The sequence below is a fragment of the Syngnathus scovelli genome, unplaced genomic scaffold (genome assembly GCF_024217435.2).
Source record: "Syngnathus scovelli strain Florida unplaced genomic scaffold, RoL_Ssco_1.2 HiC_scaffold_24, whole genome shotgun sequence".
Taxonomy (NCBI): Eukaryota; Metazoa; Chordata; class Actinopteri; order Syngnathiformes; family Syngnathidae; genus Syngnathus; species Syngnathus scovelli.
The window spans coordinates 844,156-864,298 of NW_026061333.1; the positions used below are offsets into that span (position 1 = coordinate 844,156).

Here is a 20,143-nt window from a genome sequence, read left to right on the forward strand (position 1 = left end):
ACTTCAAGCCCTAACGCTAACTCTAAAACCCTAATAATAACCAAACCCTAATAATTAACCCCTAACCTGCTAACTCGCTAACGGTAACCCCCTCACATTTAACCCTAACCTTCAATGCTCCCCCTAAAGGTAGTGCCCTCTAAACTTGAAGGCAGGCATATATGAACCAGACCAGCAGATTGTCCCATTTCAGTACTGTTTTAGAAACCTTTACAGATGGTTAAAATCCACATAATAGGTATATGCGCATGTGTTCCGTGAGCGTTCTCCTTTCTGTCCCCTCCCTTTCCTTTCTTCCGCCAAGCAGTGCATCTTGCCCCAACACAGGGCATGTTCCTCGTTAGTATCGTGAATAGTATCTCTGCTTGTTGCGTGAAAGACCGGGGTTCGCTTTTCAACCCAAGTGCGTTAACCTATGTTTGCAGCAGAGTTATTATATAGCTGCATTGGTTGTGCGTGCGTCTGAACTTGAGTGACCTGTAAGTTTTTCAAATTGAACTGAAACTTTCATCTGTAGCCACCTTCTACTAAATCAGTGGTCCCCAACCTCTTTTGTGCCACGGACCGGTTACGTGTCAGAAATATTTTCGTGGACCGGCCTTTATATAAATAAATAACACATTTATACACCGTATGTTTCGGACTATAAGTCGAGGTTTTTTTTCATACTTTGGGTGGGAGGGCGACTTTTACTCAGGAGCGACTTATATGTGAATTTTTTCACAAATTTTTACTTTATCATTAACACTTTACTTATTTACTAGTATAGTTGATCACTTCACATGTTATTTTCACTTTTTAACCGCATGAGGGGGCACTATGGCTGTGGAATAATTGGAGCCTCACTGACAATGAGTTCCATTTACTGACTTCCGAAGTCGGGAGATTTAGTGATTTGGAGTTATACAGATTATTCGATAAACTTGTTATTTATTTTATAGTTATTTGATATGTAGTTTATTTAGAGTAGCAACGTGTATGTTGTTAGACTTCAGTAGTTTCCGATTTTTTAGGGAGGCCGTGAAGGCAGCAGGGCGTGGGGGGGGCGGAAAGAGCGATCCTGGGCGCTTGCGTGTGTTGGCTCACATGTTGAGCTCTTGATTTGTGAAATAAAGAGCTGGCCTGTTACCAAACCCACGTCTTGCCTGGTACTTCTGTAACGCTACGATATAGTTATATATGTAGATCTGTGGAATAATTGGAGCCGCCAACTGAAAATGAGGCTGACATCAGCGCCGCACGTAGGTCCGGAATCGACAGCTGTTTATTTTGGGGTTTTTTTTACACATAGGATGAATATTCCGGTGGATTTAATGATTTGGAGTGACACGGATGGTTTGTTAAAATTGATGTTTATATTACATTTATTTGATATATCTAGTCTGACGTCCGTGGCACACGTATTCTTTCCGGCGTCAATTTTTTTTTCTTTTTTTTTTTCTCAAGTGACACGGAAGACGAAGATTCTGATGGATTTATTGATTTGGAGTGACATGCATGGTTCGATAAAATAGTTGTTTATATTTTTGTTATTTCATACATAGTTTATATATTGTTATATGGGCCTGTAGCAAAATTTGAACTGCAACGCGCCGCTGACATCGGACTTGTTGACTTGACTTAAATCACTGACATTCAGTCTTCAGGTCCATGTCACATGGGCTACCAATCGGAATATAATGGGGTCAGCTGGTCTAGTATGGGGCTCATTGGTGCAGGGGAATGATTCTTGCCTAGGGTTCTTTGATTACCCGGGTAAAACTCCCGGACGGGCTCTTCTTTGAAACACTGTTGTCTATCGTTGTGTGGAGTGTTTGACAGGCCAATGTTACACAGAATGTAACATGGTCTGCAAGCTTTCTTTGAGGCTCGTTGGTCTAGGGCATGGGTGTCAAACTCATTTTTGTCGCGGGCCACATTGTAGTCAAAGTTTCCCTCGACGGGCCATTATGACTGTCAACCCAAATAAATAAACGCCTCATATTATATACAGTATAAGCTACAAAACAAACTGACAAATAATTGCTTTTTCAAATCAGACTCGTGGAAACTTTTCACATATTTCAAAAATAATTTTAAGAAGATTCTTAAAAGTTCCGACAATTTGCAATGTTAGTATGACATAGATTTAATGCGCAATTTGTCGTTGCGGGCCACAGAAAATGATACGGTGGGCCATAACTGGCCCCCGGGCCTCGAGTTTGACACCAGTGGTCTAGGGGTATGAATCTTGCTTTGGGTGTGAGAGGTCTGGGGTTTAACTCCCAGATGATCCCTTCGTTAAAACATTGCTGTTGATCAACTAGCCCCATTTCATCTGAGGTGCATGTCACATGGGCTGTCAATTGAAACGAAACGGGTTGTGTTCATTTACCTTGGGTCTCTTGAATCTGTTGTTTCGATTCCCATCACTTGAATCTGCCGTCATGTGTCATCCATTGCGCCACTCACCCTACAAGACTGTATCGACTGTAAACTTGTGTGGAAAACTGTCATTGTCCAAAGGAAGGCTGTTTAGCAACAGTGACCAGCAGACAAATTCAACAAGGTCATTTGATTATACCATAACCCGGATTCGAATCGAACATTAACCACTACACGATCATGGCCTGTATGCAGTAGCGTTAATAAGATGCACATGTTGGCCATGATCGTATAGTGGTTAGTACTCTGCGTTGTGGCCGCAGCAACCCCGGTTCGAATCCGGGTCATGGCACACTCCAATTACTGTGTGGAATTTGTCCCTTTCTTAATATTGCTAAACAGCCATCTTTTGGACAATGACGATTTTCCACACGTTTGCGGTCGATAGCCTTAACTTGTAGGGCGAGTGGCGCAATGGATAAAGCATCATGGCGTATTCAAATAATGTCACCCATTTTTTATTTTATTTTTTCATTTTTGCAAAAGCTTACAAGCCACATATTCCCGTGGGGCTCGTGGAGCAATGGATAACGAACGCATCTGTCTACAGATCAGAAGATTCCAGGACTCCTGGCCAGCTCACATGCCATTTTGTGGTCAACATTAGCTATGTGTAATTTCTGTGAACTATTGGGTTGAAGTAAGTCACAGACACTGTCAACCAATAGTCTTTCCAATTTTGTCTCATCTCGAGACTTAGGGATCATCGGATCTGCGTAGTTATTGGATAGTTCCACCAACATTTTAACATCAACAATCTTTCATGGTCTGCTTGAGTGTCGTGGCTGAAGATCCTAGAGAAAAGACCCTAAACATGCAACTGCATGTTGGCCATAATATAGCATTGAGGCGGCTGCAACCCCAGTTTGAATCTGGTTAATAGCCGAATGAACTTGTTGCAGTTATTTTTTATTCACCCTCAACAGTCTTACGTTGGACCATGACAAATTTACATACACGCAAGCTTACAGAAAATGACAACTTCCCGTGGGGCTAGTGGCTCGTTCCTTGCTCTGAACGGACAGCCAAAACGATTCCTAACACTTACTAATCAAGTCCTAACCAATTCCTGTGTGTGTATGGGGGAGGGGGGGGGGGGGGGGGGCAAAGGAACCAATCAGATGGCCCGAATCCATGCATGGCCGATGACGGCAGTGATCAACACAGTGATATTTGAGAATTGAAATGAAGTTTATAGGATTTGCAGACAGTGGACAATCATTATTTAAACAAAAGTAGGCAGGCGCATACATTTGGAAACCCCAACAGAAAAATGACATCAATATTTAGTAGTTCCTCCTTTTGCAGAAATAACAGCCTCTGAACCAGTGGTTCTTAACCTGGATTCGGTCAAACTCTAGGGGTTCGGTGAGTCGGTCTCAGGGGTTTAGCAGAGCCTCCCTCCACTGCGGAGGTCCGAACACACATGATTTATAAATTCGTGATAACGCATATCTGAACTGGTCTCGCAAAGGCAACAGCAGAAGTACTACTGATTTGCTGGTATATCATTTGTCGTGAATTCATGCATTGTGTTGGTTTTATTCTTTCAACAAGGTGGTGTCCATGCACTTCTGCATAAGTTCCGCTCTAGTCTTCTGGCCCAACTCTTTCGTACATATGATGACCATGGAAAGTTCTTTGCGAATGATCAATCTTTGCCTTTCATGTTCATCGGGACTACCCTTTTAATAGGTACCTACACTGTGTATTTGGATAGAGACTGCTGAAAGGGGACACATATATGCGTCGTGAACTACATGCATTACTGCGGGTGAAGAAGAGTGAACAAATAAGTCAGCAGACAAGCTTGCCGATTTATTAGTGCCCAGAAGAGCAGCACTCTGTTCCGTACTGTAACCTGCTAGGTTTGTTCCCGGTTCTTTATCTTTAATGCTCGATATGCTAACAGCAATTACCAAGAGGCAGCCTTCACAGTTTAACTCTTTAATGTATGCCAGAATGATCGATGCACAGCTGTGGAGCCCTTTCTGCCAGATGCGAAAGAAGGTCCCTCTCTCAGCGCCAAGGTTCCTGCTCTTATACTACTCTGGGCCGCCTTCCTGCAAGGAGGCGACTCTGCCTAATCTGTATGATAACGTGTGACCTTGTCGTCTTAACTGAGAGCGAATTCTACATATGTGCAAAGGGTGTCATAGAGAAGAGAAAGCTAATAAAGCAAGAGAAGGGTTGCAGCGATATAACGGCATAGCTCAAGCTACCCAGCTAAACACATGTGCCAAAGAGGCCTATTCTAACAAACCGTTGGTGAGAATGGCTAGAGATAGACTCTTATTGTTCCTCCCCACGGAAATCTTTAGTAAAAGGCGAACGATTTATTCGATCTGAAGAGAAAAAAGAATGAGCTGATAATCTGGGTGAAAACGGGCCACCCCACTGCTGGTCTCACCAAATTCACAGGGGGTCTCACACTCAAATTGCAGCAACCATTCCTTCTAATACAAACAATAGACGTTCATAGATTTACTATACTTAGAAGGCCTCAACCTAAATAGAAGGTTTAAACGAACGAGTATTTTGTGTTCATTAATGTCTTTTTTACTTAAAACATTGTTGGCGCACAGGATTGTAGGTACCTGATCGAACACATTCTTTCAAACAGCGATTGGGCGTCTATTTTGAGTATTGAAGGTAAAAACAGTTGTATGTCTTGGTACGTGTACTTTTGATATCAGAGAATGGGAAATGATCCCATCTCTGTGTTTTATTTGAAAACATGTGATTTCATAACGACACAAATCGGGAAAGAAAATACGATCGTAATTTCTCAAATGATTTCTCAAATTTCAGAAGTGCTCTATATCTCTCGTGTCGCAAATAATTGAGGCTTTTGTCGTTGCAGTGGAGGTGAATTTGGAGTGTAATTCACCTCCACTGCGACGGTGGCGTTCGAGATTTGACATTTGAATATAAATCTGTCCGTTACATTCCGATTGGTAGCGAATATGACATGGACCTGAGGACTGCATTTTAGTGATGAACGAATTCTGAGCGACTTCTACATATGTGCAAAGGGTGTCATAGAGAAGAGAAAGCTAATAAAGCAAGAGAAGGGTTGCAGCGATATAACGGCATAGCTCAAGCTACCCAGCTAATCACATGTGCCAAAGAGGCCTATTCTAACAAACCGTTGCTGAGAATGGGTAGACGGGGAAGCCTGTAAGTGAGTCCGTCACTCGCATACTCCATCGCTTCTCGGCCTTTTGGCTAAAATCAAGTGTAGTCTCGGTTCTTGGGTTTGAGGGATTAAGAGAGCTGATCATAGAAGAGAGAATTTTAACCATAAAAGTGGTGCCAAAGAGGCCTATTCTAACAAACCGTTGGTGAGAATGGGTAGAGATAGACTCTTATTGTTCCTCCCCACGGAAATCTTTAGTAAAAGGCGAAAGATTTATTCCATCTGAAAAGAAAGAGAGATCTGATAATCTGGGTCAAAACGGGCCACGTCACTGCTGGTCTCACCAAATTCACAGGCGGTCTCACACTCAAATTGTAGCAACCAGTCCTTCTAATACAAACAATAGACGTTGATAGATTTACTATACTTACAAGGACTCAACCTAAATAGAAGGTTTAAACAAGTATTTTGTTTTCATTAATGTCTTTTTTACTTTAAACATCTTTGGCGCACAGGATTGTAGGTACCTGATCAAACCTTCTTTCAAACAGCGTCACCTATCGATTGGGCGTCTATTATGAGTATTGAAGGTAAAAACAGTTGTATGTCTTGGTACGTGTACTTTTGGTATGAGAGAATGGGAAATGATCCCATCTCTGTGTTTTATTTGAAAACGTGTGATTTCATAACTTTATTCAAATTAGGGAACAAAATACGATCGTAATTTCTCAAATGATTTCTCAAATTTCAGAAGTGCTCTATATCTCTCGTGTCGCAAATAATTGAGGCTTTTCTCGTTGCTGGCATGGTTTGGAGTGTAATTTACCTCCACTGTGATGGTGGCGTTCGATATTTGACATTTGAATATAAATCTGTCAATTTACTTTAGAAAGTAAATGTTGTTTTCTAGAAATCTATACTGAGATGTATGAGGAACAACAATCGGGTGTATTCTTAAAAAGACAGACCTACAGCCGACAAAAAGGTTTTGATACGTTCATATCATATGACGAGTCAGGAACGTGGTAATTCCATATTATTTTGCATTGACTAATTTGGTTAATACAGTTTAGCAAGCAAATGCACAGTTCCATAGTACAGTTAATAACATGCTCAAAAGCATTCAGTGTGTCACAGCACCGCAGACCTAAACTCCATGTACGTACGACTGCGTGTGATTTTTGTTTTAATCAAAAAGACCAGGGGAGAGCGCGAACGCAGTCCACGACTGTTGTGTTTATACGGAGTAGAGATGAACGCGAATGCAACTTCTTTATTCAGCAACTTTTTATTTTCTCCCCACTCATGTCTTACATAGCAGTACAATGCCCCTGGCGCACCACAGAGCCCCCAACTGTCAACATTATTTGAGACCTCCAATAACAAACTATATAATATTATAGTTTCAACATACGATAATACCACATCTCCCTTTTTCCAGGGATCATAGGGTAGACTGCCTTTGTCTCGTCAGACCTTAGAGCAGTGGTTCTTAACCTGGGTTCGATCGAACCCTAGGGGTTAGGTGAGTCGGCTTCAGGGGTTCGGCAGAGCTGGTATGTCATTGCCCCGCCCCCGCCCCGCGACCCCCCCCCCCCCCCGCCCACGGATGGCTGAACACACCTGAATATCGTGTAAATTCGTGATAACGCATATCTGAACTGTTCTTGCAAAGGCAACAGCAGAAGTCACACTGATTTGCTGGTATGTCATCCCCCCCTATATAGAGGGGTTCGGTGAATGTGCACATGAAACTGATGGGGTTCGTTTAACTCGCCCCCCAAAGAGGGGTTTGTTGAATGCACATATGGACCTGATGGGGTTCGGTACCTCCAAAAAGGTTAAGAACCACTGCCTTAGAGGATTATTCTGCCTCTTGTGTAGAAAGGTCTGTTCCTAACTTTTGCCAAGGTCTTTCAGGGCACCCTGATGGCACGAGTGCCTCTTTTGGGTTGTGTCGCTCTTGTATGCATGTCCTGCAGTTCAGTACCATTTTGTTCACTTGCTGGCTGAGTCCCGGCCACCACACAGATTGACGTGCACGTGATTTACATTCCAGGACACCTAAGTGTCCTTCGTGTAATTTGAACAGCACGTCGTTCCTCATTGCGGAAGGTATTACCAGTCGTGTGTCCTTTAGCATCTTTCACTGTTAATGTGGCTCGCTCCGGCCAGTCATTTTTTAGCGCTGGTTCCTGTTTTGCATGTGCTGGCCATCCTTCCATGCACATGGTCATGACACGCGAGCAGACACTGTCGGCTTTCAACTGCTCTTTCAGGTTTTCTGTATATGATGAGCTGACAGGTAGACTCTCAGTGACACAGTCCACAAATATGTTTGTGCTCTCCATCAGCTCCTGGTCATCAGTGGACATGCGTCATTTTACAGGTTGCACGTGAAAGTGTGTCTGCTGTCCAAAGCGACTTTCCTGGTACGTGCACGATGGAGTATGAGTAGCGCATCACCCTCATCCTGAAACCCTGGATTCTCTGTGGCAAAAGATCCAGTGCTTGGGCTCCAAGCAGGATGAGAAGGGGTTTATGGTCGGTCTCCAGGCAAAACTCCTTTCCAATGAGGAAATCCCGAAACCGTTCACAGGCCCATGTGAGGCCCATGTGAGGCCCAGAGCTTCCTTCTCCACCTGTGTGTATCGTTGCTCAGTTGGAGTGAGTGACCGTGATGCGTAAGACACAGGCTTCCATCCTTCCCCTCATTTCTGAAGAATTACGCCCCCCAACCCATATGATGATGCATCAGCAGATACTTTGGTGTCTCTGCCCGGGTCATACATAGCCAGCACCGGAGGAGAGGACAGAGCTTTCTTTAGGTCTTCAAATGCTGCTTTTGTCCTTTTGGGGCACGACCACCATGCCGGCACACCAATCAGTTGGCTCCTTCACCCGACTAATGACGCCCAGAGCTTCCATGCGCTGGAGCTCTCTCTTGACTTCACCCACCAGTGGTAGTGGAATCCTCCTGGTTTTTTTTACTGAATATGGCACGGCACCTGGCTTGACCTTTATGGTGTATGTTTGTTGTAGCTAACCCAGACCGCTGCGCAACTTGGGGTAACTTGCCTTGAAAGTCTCCATGTCTATGCTGTCGACTCGGATAAGCAAGCCAAGAAATGTGCTCTGGTTTTGATCAATATATCAGTGTTTTTTTTTCATTTGCCGTTCTCATCCCTGATGTTTAGATCTGCTTCAAAATGAGGCTTGTCATCTTTCTGTGGCAACTGTGATTTTTTTCTGTGGCTCATCACCTGACACCTACCCACAGTTTGCGGTGTATTTGTCTCCCTAGACTCAATATATATATTTGTGTGTGTATATATAAACAGTGATCTCCAAGAACCACCATCATGTGTTTTTTTTTTTAACAACGATTACTTCTAGAACATTCCTTGAAAATAATACGTCCTCATCAGTGAGTTGTTTTAGAACAGGCCTGTCGGCTACTCATGTGGTAGTTGGGGGCTGCCTTTTGCCGATGGGCACAACTGTAGTGAATGCAAACTTCCTGTGTTGCAGAGAAGAACCAGCGGACACACGTAGTCATTGCTTTTCTTTTTGTACCTTTAATCAGAAATCTGCTATTGGCTGTAATGAAGATTTGGCACACAAAACGTACCTATATTCCTGGACTTGGACTCTGACTCGGGGACTCGGACTCGGTCGGACTCTGTCATTTTTGCCGGACTCGGACTCAGACTCGGTGCTGATTTTGACCGAGTCCACCGAGTCCGACAATAAAAAAATCACGTTCAATTTTATTTTCATCATGCTGCTCAGAATGCGAGTAGGAATACTGTCCACAGCCCTGCTTACGATCAATGCGGCCACGTTGAGTTGCACTTAGGCTAATGTTTACATTATGTACCAATGTCAAGGACGATTATGTCACCCAGCTTATATCATTGATGTGTTTCGATAGTTGTGGGGTCGTCACTAATTATTTGTGTTTAGATAAATGTCTGAGCTATAATGGTGTAATTAATGATTAAAAAATATTATCTTACATGTCCCGTGTTTCAGAATGGTTATTTAATTGGGCAAGAGTGTTTTCAAGCGTTTTGCCTCATGCCAATGGCACTCAGGGCTAAGGGTGGGCTTCAATGACCATTTTTGTAAAGCCACGCATTTAATACCATGTCAAATAATATATTAGAGTGTAGGTTATGTTCCAATGTATCCACTTCTATCGGTTAAATTGTCAACCGTACATTTATGACTATGCCTCGAGTGATCTACGTTATGAACTAGCACAACTCCGGTGGGGCAGGGAAAATGTTATCGATCCGACGTCCGATTGGAACGTCGCCTCACTTTTACGTCCGCCCTCTCAGCAAGGGATCCTATATAAGCCGAACCAGCCAGTGTGAAAGCAGTTGCGTTCGTTCTGATAGATTTTGATCTAAATTAGCCTTGACTAAAGACGAAGCAGTCACATGAATTAACGGAAAAAATTGACAGCCGGACTGGGACCCGGACTCGGACTCGGTGGTCAAGAGGCCGGACTCGGTGCAAAAATCCGACCGAGTCCACAGCCCTGGCTCAAACCTCATTGAATAAAGTACATAAGCAGACAAGTATATTCACATATTAAATAAATAAAAGAAACATTTTAAACATATAATTATACCTACACACCAAATCAATAAAGAAGACATAACTAGACATTTTTGATAAGTGGTAATGAGAAAGGTTTTTATAACTTTATGATCTGATATATATATTTCTGAGCACTTTGAAATAACAAATGTTTTTTGATATATTGCCTGAATAGCTTAATGACCCTTAAGGAACTGTTCAATGCATGCCTGATGATTTTCTAAATCACGGACACTGCCAAAGTCGTCTAAAAATGTTCAGTACTTGATTGTATCTTATGTTTTGACTAATTCTAGACACCAGTTTTCGATTACTACTGAACGTTCTGGACAGAGGGAAATATTTTGCCTAACAAAGAAAAGATATGGTTGAAAGCATGATTAAACTAAGAATATGATGACGTAAGCAAGTACATGGAGATCAAAAGAACAAACAAACAAAAACATGGTAAGTGGTGAGTACAAACTTTGCATGGTCAGGGAACATTAATAAATAGGTAGATGATGTCACAGCCAAAAGCTCACATAATTCCGTACAAAATGACAAAATTGAAAGAATGATGAATGGATGAGGTGGAACAGTATATGTGCAAGAATGTTTACAGGAAGGTCACTTGGAGATAAAACCAGCAGGTGCCAGAGGGAGACAGCCAAGCCAAAGACGATCGTCAAGGCTGAAAGACGGAAAGGACAACAACAGCCCCCACAAATCGAATCTCCCATAATCAGCACCCAACCCCACGGAACCAGCTCTCACCGAACCAGCACCCACTCCCATGGAATCAAACTCTCCTGTGAACTTGCCCCACCCCAAAGACTCATCACCCATCAAACTCGGCCCACACTGGCCGACTGAATATAAGCTGACCAAAGAACCTTGAAGGTGGCCTTTTCTGAATGGAGACTTTGCGCTCTTGAAAGGCCCAGCGCTGTATTGTACTTTCCTGAAGACAGAGCTTTCTGAACAAGAATTGTGATTGAACTCAACCAACCTGTGTAAGTCTAATTTCTGCTTCAGTGTCTTAGCATTTTCCTAAATCTGAAGAAATCAAACGAGCACACAGTGAGTAAATTGGATAACTGGTGATTGGCAATGACTTTTGCCGTGAGGCGCAGATAGTGCGCTCCCTAAATTGTGGACAAAATCCAACAGGTGCATGAACTCAATCTGTTCTTCAACAGATTTGATTCCGCCTCCCCCCCACCCCTTCACCTCGCTCCGCATCTTTTTCTACCACCTTCGACACTCCAGCCCCCCCGCCAGCTCACCAACCCCCTCCCCCGGAGTCACTCTTCTGTCTCCTGTCTCCACTCCATCACCCCGGTCTTCCGACATCCCCCTCTTCTTTACAGATCTTCAGGTTCACTTCAGAAAGATCAAAGCAGGGAAGACCCCGGGCCCAGACGGCATCTGGCCGAGACTGCTCAGGGATTGTGCGGACCAGCTGAGTGGTGTGGTCAGGTACCTGTTCAACCTAAGCCTGAGCCTGAACAAGGTCCCAGTACTGTGGAAGACCTCCTGCGTGGTCCCTGTACCAAAGGTGCCATGCCCCAAGGAGCCTAACCACTTCAGGCCTATTGCCTTGACTTCCCACCTGATGAAGACTATGAAGAGGATCATCCTGGGTCACCTGCGTTCACTAGTGGGAGCGCAGCTGGACCCCCTGCAGTTTGCTTACCTGCCTGGTGTTGGGGTGGACAATGCATTGATTTATTTACTGCACAGAACACTGCTTCACCTGGAGGACAACAGGAGCACTGGGAAGATCATGTTCTTTGTTTTCTTCAGCGCTTTTAACACCATCCAGCCGTCACTGCTTAGGGTGAAGATGGAGAAGGCGGGTGTGGACCAGTGCCTGACTGCATGGACAACGGACTTCCTCACCGACCGGCCGCAGTTTGTGAGGTTACATCGCAGTGAGTCCGACGTGGTGCACTGCAGCACTGGTGTCCCCCAGGGTAGGGTGCTCCTTTCCTTTTCACCCTGTTCACGTCAGACTTTACCCACGACACCGCACACTGCCAAATCCAGAAGTTCTCCGACGACATGGCCATTGTTTGAAATGTCGCAGAGGGGAACGATCTGGAATATAGGTTGGTCATCAAGGACTTTGTCAGCTGGTGTGAGCTCAACCAGCATCAGGTGAACAACACCAGCAAGACGAAGGGGTTGATTGTGAGCTTCGGGAGGACAGCACCCATCTTCACTCCAATGAACATCCAGGGATCGGACAGTGAGGTAGTGGAGAACTACAAATTCCTGGGTGTTCGCCTTAACAACAAACTGGACTGGACTGGACTGATCACACCCATATCCTGTACAAAAAGGGCCAGAGTCGCCTCCATCTGCTGAGGAGACTGAGGTCCTTCGGTGTGTGCAGGGCTCTCCTCCGGACCTTCTATGACTCTATGGTGGCCTCGGCCATCATCTACGCTGTGGTCTGCTGGGGTGGGGGCAGTAGTGACCGGGACAGGGGGGGACTGAATAAGATGCTCAGAAGAGCGAGCTCTGTTCTGGGCTGTCCCCTGGACTCCATTGAGGTTGTGGGTGAGAGGAGGACGTTGATTAAGCTTAAATCCATCATGGACAACACCTCTCACCACCTCCATGAGAGTGTGCGGTTCCTGAGCAGCTCCTTTAGCGGCAGACTTTTGCACCCTCGGTGTAGGAAGGAACGGTTCCTCAGGTCCTTCATTCCCTCTGCTGTCAGACTTTACAACATGCATGCCGCCTGATAAAATGAATGTGTTTCGTCTCTACTAGCAGCACTTGTGTTTATCCTTGTCTGTTATTTACCCTTTTTTGTAATTCTGGCACTTGTTTTATTCTTGCACTCGTATTATTATTGCACTGATATGCGCTGCTGTGACAAGTGAATTTCCCTGCTGTGGGATGAATAAAGTTCAATCAATCAGTCAAGAGTTGGTTCAGACTGAAGTCAAGTTTTTGATTTCAAAGCATGACACGTTAAATTGACTATGAAAGGGATCGTCTGATCCGAAGTCAGGTGCCTTATCCATTAGGCCACATCGCCATGTGAAATACTCCATGTTTTCAGTGTGGCCTTGATAAGACTGTTTAACGGTTCCCAACAAGCAAGGATGCCCAATGTGGGAACCGAACCCACGGCCCTGAGTTTAAGAGTCGCATGTTCTCCCCACTGAGCTAACCAGGCTTTTCGACCTTGGAATTGTTTCATTTTTTCATTTTTTTTGAATGGGTTAGGGGAAATAGAGAAATGTTTTAAGTGTGGCCTCTGAAACACATCTATTGATAAGACTAAAGAATCAAAGGTTCCCGACAAGTGTGGGCTGCCCAATATGGGGATAGAACCCACAACCCTGAGATTAAGACTTGCATGCTCTACCACCTGAGCTAACCAGGCTTCTCCTAATAAGAACTGTTTCATTCTTTCACTTTTTTTAATGGGTTTGGTTCATGAAAACCAGAAGCCACGTTTTAAATCTGGCCTCTGAAACACATTCGTTGATAAGACTAAACATTTAAAGGTTCCCAACAAGTGGCAGCTGTCCAATGTTGTCTCTAGTTGGAAACCCCAGCCCGAGTTGGAAACCCTAATTGGAAACCCTTGCCCCAGTTGGAATTCCTAGTTTGAAACCCTACCCGGAGTTGGAACCCTAGTTGGAAACCCTAGCCCTAGTTGGAAATGCTGGCTCTAGTGTGCAATAGAGAAAGCATTTTTTCTTTTGGTTTTTGTCACTTTGTTGCACTGAAAATGGAGATTGGGGGGGAGTCAGCACAACAAAAAAGAAATCAGAAACCAAAACCTTTCTGACAGTATAGAAAAGAATAATAAATAATACATAGAATAAGGTTTACTGTCTGTGAAGTTGAGTTTAATTGAAATGGCCAGTGGTTGAATCAATTTTACAGTAAAATAGCTCTGTAAAACCAACTATTCATGGCCTCGGTAGCGCAGGCGGTAGCGCGTCAGTCTAGTAAACTGAAAGTCGTGAGTTCAACCCTCACACGGGGCTATGTCTTATTTAGTCCTAACCCTAACTCGAGCCCTTGTTGGAAACCCTAGCCCCAGTTGGAAACCCAACTTTGAGAATGGTCAGACAGAAGTACCTTTTTCTTTTGATGAAGTTCAGTTTGATGGAAATGGCCGGTGGTTGAATCAATTTTACAGTAAAATAGAATTTTAAGACAGGTGCCACAAATTCTCGTTGGCGCAGGCGGTAGCGCGTCAGTGTCGTAATCTGAAAGTCGAGAGTTTGATCCTCACACGGTGCATGATTTATATATATTCCAACCCTAAATCTAGCCCTACCTGTAAACCCTAGTCCTAGTTGGAAATCCTAGCCCTAGCCTAGTTAAGTTTGATCAAAATGGGCGGTGGTTGAATCAATTTTACAGTAAAAAACAATTGCACAAATTGCAAATGCATAGCCTCGTTCGCGGAAGTGGTAGTGTGTCAGTCTCATAATCTGGAGGTCGTAAATTCGACCCTCACACAGGGCACACTTTTATATAGTCCTAACTCTAGCCCGAATTGGAAACCCTCATCCTCGTTGGAAGCCCCAGTTGGAAACCCTGGCCACAATTTGAAACCTTAGTTGGCTTCCCTAACCCGAGTTGGAAACCCTAGTTTCAGAATGCTCAGACTAAAAGTCACTTTATCTTTCTGTGAAGTTCAGTTTGATTGAAATGGCCGGTGGTTGGATCAATTTTACAGTAAAAAAGAATTGTAAAACTGTAAATGCACAGCCTCATTAATGCAGGTGCTAGCATGCCAGTCTCACAATCTAAAGGTCAAGAGTTCGGTCCTCAGGTGGGGCAGACTTTTTATATACCTAGTCCAAACTAGCCCTAACCCTAACTCTAGCCCTAGTTGGAAACCCTAGTCCTAGTTGGAAACCTTAGTTGAAAACCCTATTTTCAGTAGGGAGCAGGTTGCTCAGACTAAAATAACTTTTTCTTCTTTTAAGGGGTAGGGCAGCAAAGTAAGCAGGGATTGTGAATATCAGCAAGCACAGGTTGCTCAACTGGAGTCAAGAGAAACAAATTAAAAATTGTACATCAGATGAAAAATGTGCCTCTTTCTTTTGGCTTTTGTCACTGACATTTGGGGTCACCACAACAAAGATCAAAACAGCACAAAAACAGTTTACCTATATTTTGTCACGTCTCGCCCCCAACTGCTCCACTATGTGTCTGTCTTGGTTTCTGTCTGTGTGCTCGCCCCTCCCCTCCTGTGTGCCCATGATCAGTGTGATTGTTCCCACCTGCCTCTCGTTACCTGTCGTGTATAAAAGTCCTGTCTGCCCCTCTCTCCCTGTCGGATCATTGGTTTTGGTTTTGGTTGCTGTCGTTCGGTGTTGGCGTGCTGTCTTGGTGCCGTCGTGTCCTGCTGTCTTCTTGTTTCACGTCCTGGTCAGTCAAGTTATTGTTTAGGTCATGTCAGTTTACCGAGTCTGTATTTTGAGTTGCTTCGGTGGACCCTGGTCCGGGCTGCACTTGGTCGTCCTGCTCCATGCTCCACACCCGACCGTGACATATTTTCCTCTTTCAATTTGATGATACACTAGACATGAATACCTGTTTAGATTTGAAATCTTATCCATTAGGCCAGATAGCCATACAGGAAATTCTGACAAGTGATAGCAGTGCAATGATTTTTGAGCATATACAGTAAATCTACAGCCTAGATTCAAGTGGAGTTAACTGACTGGATCAGAAGATTAAGGGGTTCAAGTCCCTTCGTTGTCAATTTAATGAATGTCAAGAGGAAAGTAGTGGATAATGTGTCTAACATTAAATAATAGTTTTTATTTTGTTTCTGCATTACCCAATACATCTCCTTCACATTGTGACACATTCTCCCATTATCTGTCTGTGTTAGGTAGAGAAAAAGATTTTAAAGGAAAGGTAAGTATTGTTGTGTTGTGTTTTGTTGTATTGTGTGTTGTCATTACCGTATTTTCTGGACTATAAGTCACGTTTCTTTTCATAGTTTGGGTGGGGGGGCGACTTATACTGAGGAGCAACTTATACGTGATTTTTTGTCACAAATTTTCAAAATAAAAAAAAAAACGAAAAATGGATAAACGAACCGTGATGTAGCAAGGGATTACTGTAGTTTGAACTGCAAGTGACATCAGCGGCGCGGCGGTTGTTTACTTAAAGGACAAAGGATTCGATCACGGGATGACGAAGATGACGAAGGGCCCCATGTACTACCGGCATCTTTAGTGGCTTTGCTTGTAAGTGACACAGAGGACGGAGAGTTTTTTTTTCCCAATGATCATCACACACACATCTGGGTGTGGTGAGATTTGTCCTCTGCATTCAACCCATCCCCGTGTGATTTTGATCCATCCCCTGGGGGAGAGGGGAGCAGTGAGCAGCAGCGGTGCCGCGCTCGGGAATCATTTGGTGATCTAACACCCAATTCCACCCCTTAATGTTGAGTGCCAAGCAGGGAGGCAATTGGTCCCATTTTTATAGGTATGACCCGGCCGGGGTTTGAACCCACAACCTTCCAGTCTCAGGGCGGACACTCTACCACTAGTTTGAAGGATTTAATGATTTGGAGTGACACAGAAGGTTTGAAAAACTATTATATGTTTCACGCACACCCGGTCCTATTCTATGGAGCTCTCTTCGACCTCTGTGGCTGGAAGTGCCACCTCCAGGGATGGAAGTCCACGCTGCCACACGCCTGGAAGTCGATGCCGGTGCTTGGGGCTGTGTGGCGGTGAACTGTTTATGTTATTGTTATTTGATATATTTGTCATTTTCAAAACTTGTTCAGGAAAAAAAATATTATTCAGTGGTAATGTTGGACGTTTTCAATAAATACAAATTCATACAGTTTTAGGGTTCTCAGGTTAAAAAAGGCAATGCATGCACGGGGGCCCCCAGGGCTGCGTGCTTAGTCCATTGCTCTTCACCCTGCTGACGCATGACTGCACTGCGACCTACAGCGACAACCGCATAGTGAAGTTTGCTGACGACACGACTCTGGTGGGTCTCATCACGAAGGGCGACGAGACTCGGTACAGGTCGGAAGTTGACCTTCTGACCATGTGGTGCAGGGACAACAACCTCCTGCTGAACGTCAATAAGACCAAGGAAATCGTTGTTGACTTCCGGAAGGGTCACACAACACACCTGCCGCTGATCATCGACGGTGCTGTGGTGGAGTGGGTGAGCTGCACCAAGTTCCTGGGGGTGCACATCAGTGAGGACCTCTCCTGGTCCGCAAACACCTCGTCACTGGCAAAGAAAGCTCAGCGCCGCCTGTACTTCCTGCGGAAGCTCAGGCGTGCATGTGCTCCTCAGGCAGTCCTGTCTACATTCTACCGTGGCACCATTGAGAGCGTCCTCACCAGTTGCATCGCTGTCTGGGGTGGTAACTGCACTGAACAGAACTTGAAGGCCCTGCAGCGCATAGTGAATACGGCTGGTAAGATTATTGGTGCTTCGCTCCCCTCCCTGAAGGACATTTACACCTCCCATCTCGCCCGCAAGGCAACCTCGATTGCCAGAGATGTGAGTCACCCGGCTCACTCTTTGTTTGACCTTCTGCCCTCTGGGAAGAGGTATAGGAGCCTGCGCTCCCGCACCACCAGACTCGCCAACAGCTTCTTTCTCCAGGCTGTTAGGGCCCTGAACTCGCTACCCCCTTCTGCGTAGCGTGCGGCACTGTTGCGCTATTTTCTGGAATGTCTGCTGTACGCACACTTGCTCCTTTTTTTGCTCCTCTTATTTATTTATTTATTTGTTGTGTTATTTATTCATTATTTATTCAGCACGCTTTTGTTATACTTGTTTACTTGTTTGTCTGTTGTGGGCCATGTCTTGTCACCATGGGATAGGGGGGAACGAAATTTCGGTTTCTTTGTATGTCTTCGGCATGTGGACAAATTGACAATAAAGCTGACTTTGACTTTGACTTTGACTTAAACAGTTCTACGAATCCTGTTTCATCCACTGAGTGTGTATGTGTGCCACACGTTTTTAGCAATTAAGCCCGTGACTGAAAATGCCGTGTGCGGTAAAGACCTCGGCCCATGATCAAGAAGGTGGTTCACCCCATGTGAGGCTCAGCCATTGCACTACGGTTGTGCTGACCTCTGCAAATTCCCCTACTGTGTGAATCTTGACTCTATTATTTCTGGTAGTGGGGGACTGTGTTCGCGCTCTCCTCTGGTCTTTCTGATGAAAACAAAAATTAAGCGCAGTAGTATGCACATGGAGTTTAAGTCTGCGATGCTGTGACACACTGAACGCTTTTGATTATGTAATTAACTGTACTCTGGAACTGTGTGTCAGGGTTCTCCAGATTATTCTTATCGTATGATTATGTTGGAATGCAGCCTGTAATAAATAACCTAGCTAGATTAGTTTTATGCTTATGTTGGAATGCAACCTGTGATAAATCACCTAGCGTGTCCCATCCTACACAAAGTCGTAAAACACCCCTTGCTATGTTTTGACTAGAGGTCAAGGGCTTTCTCTATTCAGTCCACTCTTACCCCCACCCTGTTTCTCTTAATAAAAATGCTCTTGCAGGAGGCGAGAGTCAGACCTCCATTCGAACATCGCTGTACGCACAGCGACGAATGGACTCTCCACCTGCAGGTGTCTAAAGGGACTTACTCGTCTCCCGTGTGGTTCTTGCAAAATAAGTTGGACTGAGCGAATCTCTAACACTGTGCATTTGCTCGTTAAACTGTATTCACCAAATTAGCAAATGCAAAATAATATGTAATTACCACGTTCCTGACTCGTCATATGATATGAACGTATCAAAACCTTTTTGTCGGCTGTAGGTCTGTCTTTTTAAGAATGCGCCCGATTGTTGTTCCTCATACATCACAAGTATGGATTTCTAGAAAACAACTTTTACTTTCTAAAGTAAAATGACAGAAATATTTTCTAATGTCAAATATCAAACGCCACCAACGCAGTGGAGGTGAATTACACTCCAAACCATGCCAGCAACGTCAAAAGCCTCAATTATTTGCGACACAAGGGAGACATAGAGCATTTCCGAAGTTTGAAAAATCATTTGAGAAATTACGATCGTATTTTGTTTCCCGATTTGTGTTGAATAAAGTTATGAAATTACAAATTTTCAAATAAAACACAGGGATGGGATCATTTCCCGTTCTCTCAGACCAAAAGTACACGTACCAAGACATACAACTGTTTTTACCATCAATAATCAAAATAGACGCCCAATATAATTGAAAGAACGAGCGCCATCAGTGTTCGATCAGATACCTACAATCCTGTGCGCCAACAATGTTTAAAGTAAGTGAGACATTAATGAACACAAAATACTCGTTTAAACATTCTATTTTGCTTGAGTCCTTGTAAGTATAGTAAATCCATCAACTTCTATTGTTTGTATTAGAAGGAATGGTTGCTGCAATTTGAGTGTGAGACCGCCTGTGAATTTAGTGAGACCAGCAGTGGGGTGGCCCGTTTTGACTCAGATTTTCAGATCACTCGTTTCTCTTCAGATCGAATAAATCTTTCGCCTTTTACTAAAGATTTCTGTGGAGAGGAACAATAAAGAGTATACCATTTCCGTGGAGAGGAACAATATGAGTATATCTCAATTTGTTGATGCTCTGCGAAAGAATATCAATATTGCAACGGATAGCCGCCTATATCATACTCCGTGCAACAATCATACGTTCACATAATTTATACCGGCACGTGTGAACATGTTCACATAAACAGAGAAATTATGCCGAGTGCAGACAGACAATCACGTTTAAAACCTCGTTTATCATCCATCCATTTATCCATCCTATTCCGCTTATCCGGGTTGGGTCGAGGGGGAGACAGCTTTAGGAGGGACTCCCAGGCTTCCCTCTCACTTCATCCAACTCAACCCGGGGAATCCCAAGGCGTTCCCAGGCCAGCCGAGAGACATAGTCTTTCCAGCACGTCCTGGATCGCCCGCGAGGTCTCCTACCGGTGGGACAT

At 44.2% G+C, this 20,143-nt stretch overlaps 5 non-coding genes and 1 pseudogene across 5 annotated transcripts; 4 read left to right on the forward strand and 2 right to left on the reverse strand.

The window, feature by feature from the left end:
- The first annotated feature begins 2,644 nt into the window (after positions 1-2,644).
- trnah-gug (transfer RNA histidin (anticodon GUG)) lies at positions 2,645-2,716 on the forward strand. Its single transcript has one exon. It is a non-coding gene; the product is annotated as a tRNA-His (tRNA).
- A 1,961-nt stretch (positions 2,717-4,677) lies between these two features.
- On the reverse strand, positions 4,678-4,789 carry LOC125992932 (U5 spliceosomal RNA). The gene has a single exon (XR_007489868.1). It is a non-coding gene; the product is annotated as a U5 spliceosomal RNA (small nuclear RNA).
- A 964-nt stretch (positions 4,790-5,753) lies between these two features.
- On the reverse strand, positions 5,754-5,863 carry LOC125992928 (U5 spliceosomal RNA). The gene has a single exon (XR_007489864.1). It is a non-coding gene; the product is annotated as a U5 spliceosomal RNA (small nuclear RNA).
- Positions 5,864-14,099: 8,236 nt separating this feature from the next.
- On the forward strand, positions 14,100-14,172 carry trnat-agu (transfer RNA threonine (anticodon AGU)). Its single transcript has one exon. It is a non-coding gene; the product is annotated as a tRNA-Thr (tRNA).
- A 4,010-nt stretch (positions 14,173-18,182) lies between these two features.
- Positions 18,183-18,352, forward strand: LOC125992913 (U1 spliceosomal RNA). The gene has a single exon (XR_007489859.1). It is a non-coding gene; the product is annotated as a U1 spliceosomal RNA (small nuclear RNA).
- A 1,301-nt stretch (positions 18,353-19,653) lies between these two features.
- Positions 19,654-19,782, forward strand: LOC125992924 (U5 spliceosomal RNA; annotated as a pseudogene).
- The last annotated feature ends 361 nt before the right edge of the window (positions 19,783-20,143 follow it).